This window comes from Lithobates pipiens, unplaced genomic scaffold (genome assembly GCF_037356315.1).
Source record: "Lithobates pipiens isolate NorthernLeopardFrog02 unplaced genomic scaffold, aLitPip1_a1.2 Scaffold_3, whole genome shotgun sequence".
Lineage (NCBI taxonomy): Eukaryota > Metazoa > Chordata > Amphibia > Anura > Ranidae > Lithobates > Lithobates pipiens.
The window spans coordinates 143,991,757-143,999,480 of NW_027507790.1; the positions used below are offsets into that span (position 1 = coordinate 143,991,757).

Below are 7,724 nucleotides of genomic sequence, written 5' to 3' on the forward strand. Positions count from 1 at the left end.
ATTGGAGAAATAGATTTGTGCCAGGAGGGGGTGGGGGAATTTGGGCTAATAGGAGGGATTGGGGGGATTTGTGCTGGTGGGGGAATTTGGGGGAGAAGATTTGTGCTAGGATAGAAACGTTGAGAAGAATGAGGATGTGTGCTAAACAGGGTGATTTTTCGGGGGTGAGGGAGATTTGTGCTAGTAGGCGGAATTGGGGTGAGGTTTGAGCTGGGGGGCAGGATTGGGGGGGGGCAAAGATGTGTGCTGGGCGGGGGAATTTGAGGTGGGAATTGGGGGAATATGTGCATTATTGCAGGCAGAATTTTTTTTTTTATGTATGACGGAATGTTTGTGTCCACTAAAAAACTTGAGCTATTGAACTCTGTAAAAAAATGTGCTTTCAGCATTTAGCCTGGAAAACAAATGAGCTACCCAGAGTGGCACCTTCTTGCAAGAAAACATGCTTAAAGTGTCAGTAAAGTCTTTTTTTTCACTTGTACTTATGGGTAAGGTTATAATAAGGCTTAGCTGTAGCTAAACTTGCATTGTTTAGGAGATATTCACACTGCATACAGCCAATGACATCACCAGCACATGCGCTCTGAAGGGACGGCATACCCATGCTGTTCCTTTAGAGTTCTGTGTCACAGCCATGACTCCGCACACATGCACGGGAATGATGTTATCGTGGCTCAGCCAATCAGATGGCCGGAGCACTCAAGCCCGGAAAGAAAACCGGGTGAAGATGGAAGCCCTGTCAGCGGTGACAGCACGCCATTGGAGGACTTTGTTCTAAGGTAATTGTTTCACAATGTGCTAGTATGCAATGCATACTAGCAAATTATGCCATTGTCTTGATGGGTTCTGTGTTCACACTGTTCCGGCACGGACATTGCACAACTTCTAAACTGACTCTGCCTTGCAACTTCATGTTCAACTTCCATGCAACTTCAATGAACGGGATCCGACTTTGAGTCTGGTATGCATCTTGAGGGAGAACCCCATATCAAATGTATATAAAAAAAAAGTTGGCCCCCCCCCCCCCCCCAGATCCATACCAGGCCCTTTCAGTCTGGTATGGATCTTGAAGGAAACTCACACGCAAAAACAAATGGCATGGGGTCATTCGCTCATCCCCCCCTTCATGATCTTCCGGCTGCAAGCTTGGATAAGGGTCAGGTATGGATTTTGGGGGGACCCCATGCCTTTTTTTTTATTGGCATGGGGTTCCCTTTAAAATCCATACCAGGCCAAATGGACAGGTCTGGCTTTGGGGGGAAACCCCACATCGTTTTTATTTTCAATTTTGGGTTCCCCCTCAAGATCCTCAGAGTACAAGTCCCATGCCACGAGTCAGATCAATTAAGACGATGATGATGATTTTGACTTCCTGTTAAATCAATGGTCTGAAATCGTGCCAAACTAGGACCAAAGTAGTGCAGGAAGCATTTCCAAAGTCAGATCTCATAGGAAACCATTGATTTTGACATGTCATTCGACTTATGCTCTGGAAGTTGTCGGACCAGTGTGAACCGGCCCTAAAGGGAACTGAGATCTCATGTTGCCATACCTCCCAACATTTTGAGATGGGAATGAGGGATGCCTATTAGCAAACGGATGTAGTTATAGGACACGCCTCCTGCCACATCGCTTAAAGGAGAATTAACCAAAAAAAAAAAAGGTTAATTAAGGGCATTTTTTTACCACTACTGTTCCTTTACATTGGCTTTTACATTTTACAAATGCAGCAACTTAGAATTTGAATGTTTATCACTGGGAAACACTTTTTTAAAGATAAAAAGTGCATTTTATATACAACGATATAGATCAGACCAAAATGAGGGACAAATGAAGGGGAAAGAGGGACAGAGGGACATTGCTCCAAATCAGGGACAGTCCCTCGAAATCAGGGACAGTTGGGAGCTGTGTGTTGCTATATGTATATTATAAAAATATGCTGTGTGCTCTTTTGCATATTCTTGTACGTCTTGGAAATACTGTTTCTTTGTTCTATATGTTATATATGCATTATATATTCTACAACTCTCCTTCTTTTAGCAAAGCTTTATTATATTTAAAAAAACTAAATACTTATCATATGCATCCCCTTTAAAAACAAGAGCTCTTTATTAAATAAGGCCAGTTGCAGTTTAAATAAAACATCATTAGCCATTGGCTCTGTGATAAGTTAAATGTTAATATTGCCAGGGGATATATTGATGCACACAGCTGACTTCCTGTCCTTTCATTCCAGCTGAAGGACACTGCAGTACGTTTCTAGCTGGCCATACACTAGTAGATTTTTGAATGAACATTTGTACGAAATTCTCATTATTGCATTAGATAACATGACAAATGTCATTCGAATGTTCGAAATTTGCTGTTAACATTTGACTTTGGAAATAATGGTTTTTCCTAAACTAAATCCACATTCACTGGTAAAAATTTGTTAGTTTGGTTAAAAAAAAAAAAAAAAAAAACTTCCATCCTGCTCTTTCGAATTTTCTCATGTAAAATAATTGCCGGTTTGATCCCACTGACGATTACTAAAACAAATATTTTCAAACATAAATCTGCTAGTGTATGGCCAGTTCTAGCCTTTTCCTATCCTGAAAAGACTGATAATCTAATACCGCGTACACACGATCGGACTTTCCAGCGTACTTGGTCCGGCGGACTAGAGTCCGTCGGACAATTCAATCGTGTGTGGGCTGCAGCGGACCTTTTCTCCCAAAAGTCTGGCGGACCTAGAAATAAGACTGGTTTCAAATTTGTCTGCCGGACTCGGCTTTTAGTGGACAATCCGTTTGTCTGTGTGCTAGTCCGATGGTCTAAAACCAACGATAGGGCAGCTATTGGCTACTGGCTATGAAGTTCCTTATTCTACGTTATCACGTTCAAATCCATCAGACTTTTGGAGTGATCGTGTGTGGCCAAGTCCGTTCATTTGAAAGTATGGTGGACCTCAGCTGCAAAGTCCGTCGGATTGTCCGCCGGACCAAGTCTGTCGTGTGTACGCGACATAAGACAATACAAACCAAAGGGCTACACAACAAATGTTATGCAGTTTGAAAGATCCAAGTTCTATCATACCTGGGAGAAGTGGATTTGAGGAACTGAGGCAAGGTAGGGTTTTTTTCTTGGATGTTATAATACTCTCTTTTGAAATAGCTGTGTGTTTCAGCCAATAAAATGCAGTTTTAAAACATGTAAATAATTCAGGAGAGAAATATGAGGGTTGTGGATGCAGACTACTTATATAAAATACTAAACAACTGGCTGTTATACTGACCTACTTGCCTTTGCACTTTCTGACTCAATTACTTGGAATAATTTGGCAGATGAAGAAAATCTGAAAAAAAGTAAAAAACAACAACATATAAACTGGCTACACATGCTTAGATTTGTTTAAAAAAAAATGGCTATTGTATTCTGCCAACCAATGGCTGTTCAGCCAATGATCATCCGCCTGGCTTCTTTGATTTTTCATGAGAAGGAGGTCAGGCGGGAGATTTCCAGAAGGGCCACCCAGGGCCTGTGCTACCACTAGGCAAACTAGGCAGTCGCCTAGGGCGCCCTGCTGCCTAGGGTGCCCGGCCACTGGTGTTCCTACTTTCTTCTCTCTGCAGCAAGCAACTAAGTCTCAGCATCAGCAGGCAGCCACCACTCTCTGTGCACATAGAGTCAGAGGCGCAGTGGCGGCAGAGGACTGTGTCTGTGTCCCAACTCCCGAATGAATGTAAGCAAGCGAACATTAATTGATGGGCACTGGTAGGCTACATTTCATGGGAGCTGGTGAGGCTACATTTGATGGGCACTGGTGAGGCTGCATTGATGGGCACTGGTGAGGCTGCATTGATGGGCACTGGTAGGCTGCATTGATGGGCGCTGGTGAGGCTGCATTTGATGGACGCTGGTGAGGCTGCATTCGATGGACGCTGGTGAGGCTGAATTGATGGGTGCTGGTGAGGCTGCATTGATGGGTGCTGGCGAGGCTGCATTGATGGGCGCTCGTTGGCTGCATTGATGGGCGCTGTAAGGTTGCTTTTGATGGGCGCTGGTGAGGATGCATTGATGGGCGCTGATGAGGCTGCATTGATGGGCACTCGTAGACTGCATTGATGGGTGCTAGTGAGGCTGCATTTGATGGATGCTGGTGAGGCTGCATTGATGGGCGCTGGCAAGGCTGCATTGATGGGCGCTCGTTGGCTGCATTGATGGGCGCTGGTGAGGCTGCATTTGATGGATGCTGGTGAGGCTGCATTTGATGGGTGCTGGTGAGGCTGCATTGATGGGTGCTGGTGAGGCTGCATTGATGGGCGCTGGCGAGGCTGCATTGATGGGCGCTTGTTGGCTGCATTGATGGGCGCTGTAAGGTTGCTTTTGATGGGCGCTGGTGAGGATGCATTGATGGGCACTAGTGAGGCTGCTTTGATGGGTGCTCGTTGGCTGCCTTGATGGGCACTGTTAGGCTGCATTTGATGGGCGCTGGTGAGGCTGAATTGATGGGCGATGCTAGGCTGGATTGATGGGTGCTGGTGATGCTGAATTTGATGGGCGCTGGTGAGGCTGCATTTGATGGGCACTGGTGGGCTGCATTTGATGGGCCCTTCATTAAAAAGGTGGGGTTTACATGGGCAGGGGAAAGGGGGTGGGGTCAGGGGTGGAGCCAAGGGTGGCGACAAAATTCGATTTCGCCTAGGGTGTCAAAAATCCTTGCAACAGCCCTGGGGCCACCCATGGAGTTTTTTTCGCCAATTTATGTAAAGTTCATCAGCTTAATTTGTATCCTTGGTTTGGGGGCGTGACTCAAAAGGGCTTGATAGACTGTGCACTTTACAAAGAGCAGTTGCTGCAGGACTTATTTAAGAATACCAGTCAAATACAAGGAAAAAAAAAACAGCATTTTTGCTAGCATATGATTGGATGATGGAAGTCAGCTGAGCTTCTGCTCATTTACTAAGCCCTGGGGTAACTGCTCTTGCAGCGTGCAACTGCACCTGGCAAAGTGCACAGTCTATTTGCCTTTAGTAAATCAACCTTAAAGTGTTGAACCAAGAATGTCAGTATGACAGCCAAGAAACTAGCACTTTCAGAAAGAAACATCAGCAATGGCAGCTTGCATTTATCTTTCATGCGATTTCCTTTAAGACAATAGACTCCACGCAGCTACACATCAAAGTATTTGAACTTTTCAATGTTTGTGTATTAACCACTGTTTATAAAAGTCACTTTTTTAGGATTAACGTCTCGTTAAATTAAAAGTTACTTAAAAACTACGAGTACAGTGAGCGGAGAACTGTTTACTCAGTGACAGCTTGTATCGCATGGGCAAACACAACAGCACATACAAAGAAAACAAAGAACTATCTATGGAACTCTTCATGCTGTACAGAGATGCCAAGTAAGAGAAGTACATTGGAAGTCAATGGAACGATTCCCTGTTCTGTAATAACATGGAAATGCTATGCAACGTGTATTTGAAATATTTGTATGTTCAATATTTGCACACAGCCTAGTATGTACAGGGGCCAGGCTGTACAAATATATTCCGATGGATTTCAGCAGACAGGGCAAGCCATTGTTGCATGAATGACACTTTTGCAATTCTGGCATTTACTTCTGTGCAATGACAGGTGTAGGGATTACAGAAGAATAAATATATTTAAGTACCCCAAGCTCCCCAGTCATCATAATGTTCTACATCTGGAATAACAACTAAAGAAATAAAAATAAAGAAAAAATGTGTGCCACTTACCTAGAGAGGAGACAGAAGGGGACTTGATGCCTGGATGTTGAGCAGACACAGGTTATAGAGTTGCTTGCCTTGACTGGAGACTTGGATGAGCCTGCGCTGGCTCTGCCTGCCTTCCTCTCCCTTTCTTTGTGTGTGTGTGTTTTATTTCTCAGCTGTAAGAGGAAAATTAAGGTTTTCGTCACAGCAAACAGTGACACACTTACCAGCGTGAAGTGAAGACATGCTGGTTAGGCATTTTGGCATGGGTAGAAAATGCAAGCTGCGACTGAGAGAACAGGACTGAATATATAAAATAGCACTCTACATTATTTACAGACAAAGAAGCTTTTCCATGCCCTGTGCTCACCGCTACTCTTCACAAAACATCGTCTGTTCTGTTCATCATCTGTTCTGAGGATCGAAGTTTATCAAACCTGTAGACACAACTTATCCAATGTGCGCTATTTCTATTTTTGGACCATCGAATAGGTTAGATCAGAACAAATATGGCCTTACTCTATCAATGGAAATAATCAGGTGGCATTTGTTGATGTATTTTACGAAACAATGTAGTATTTTGACAATTTTATTGATAAAAATATATTTCAATTCACAAAATGATTGCACAGGTATCAATCATTAATGAAGTATGGCCAAAAATGATTTTTGTATATTTGCATATTTAAAATTGGTTACCTCCAATGAAGTGTGCCTCATCTCTGGCTGCTGACGCGTTTCTTAGAACTTTTACCGATTTATTCAGCCTGCACTCCTCTGTTGGCATTGAATGTCTGGTGCTGAGATATATACAGGCATACCCCACTTTTAAGTATGCAATGGGGTTTATTTACTAAAGCTGGAAAGTGCAAAATCAGGCTCACTTCTACATAGAAACCAATGAGCTTCTAACCTCAGCTTGTTCAATTAAGCTTTGGTAATAAAACTTGGATCTCATTGGTTTCTATGTAGAAGGGAGCCTGATTTTGCACTTTCCAGCTTTAGTAAATAAACCCCGTTGTGTACTTAAAAGTGGGGTATGCCTGTAGTTCTGGCTGCGATACAGATATCAGAGACCAGCCTTTTTCAGCCAGGGTGCCTTGAGGTTTTGGTCAGGGGTGCCTTGGCAAAATGCCCGAAAATTGCCCAAAAAATTGTATACAAGCTGGCGGGTGGATGAAGCCTTGCTTATAGTTACACAAAGCCACAGGTTTTCATTGTACACCATTATGACCTTCTAGATGCTGACCCCCTAATGACTAATGACATTATCAGTTAATACTGAGGATGTTAGTCGCCTGCATAGCATCATTGTTTGACCCTCCCTTGCCTCTCTTCATCAGCTTTGAGGTTATATTAGCTAAGTGATGGAGTAAAAACTGAGGGAGAAGAGAAACATTGGGATACTAGTCAGTAGGAATTGAGCTCGGTGTTCGACTTGAACGCATGTTCGACTTGAACATTGGCCGTTCGTTTGTTCGGCGAATTCAGAACTTTGTGGGCCATTCGCATCAAATTCGCGTGGCATGAACGGCCCACAATGCAGGATGCCTGTGGCCAATTACAATTCAGGGGGTTTAGTACACACCCCACACTATATAAGGCTGCCAGCGGCCTTGTGTAGTGTGTTCCAGCGTGCAGGGAAAGAGCTAGATAGGCAGGGACAGTGTGTTCTTTTCTCAGGCATCTTAAAGTTATAGTTGTGTTGTGTGCCTCCAGCACAGTATGCACCTGTATCTACCCTTTATTGCTGGTGTTCTATAATAAAGGAATCTGCAGGAGTTAGTGGGTGTTGTGTGCCTCCAGCACAATATACACCTGTATCTACCCTTTATTGCTGGTGTTCTCCAATACAGACATCTGCAGGAGTTAGTGGGTGTTGTGTGCCTCCAGCACAGCACAGTATACACCTGTATCTACCCTTTATTGTTGGTGTTCTCTAATACAGGCATCTGCAGGAGTTGAAGTGGGTGTTGTGTGCCTCCAGCACAGTATACACCTGAAGATA

The 7,724-nt window shown here is 43.8% G+C and overlaps 1 protein-coding gene across 4 annotated transcripts in view; it reads right to left on the minus strand.

Annotated features, from left to right (window-relative positions):
* RGMB (repulsive guidance molecule BMP co-receptor b) overlaps nt 1–5,899 on the minus strand; it is a 107,219-nt gene extending 101,320 nt beyond the window's left edge. The window contains exons 1-2 of one of the 4 annotated variants that reach the window (XM_077462340.1): nt 5,741–5,899; nt 3,275–3,334 (exon numbers count right to left, since the gene is read on the minus strand). The gene's annotated coding sequence lies outside the window, so the exon portion shown is untranslated. The remainder of the gene's footprint in view (nt 1–3,274; nt 3,335–5,740) is intronic. The other 3 variants (XM_077462343.1, XM_077462341.1, XM_077462344.1) reach the window with 3 other exon arrangements.
* Nucleotides 5,900–7,724: the final 1,825 nt, after the last annotated feature.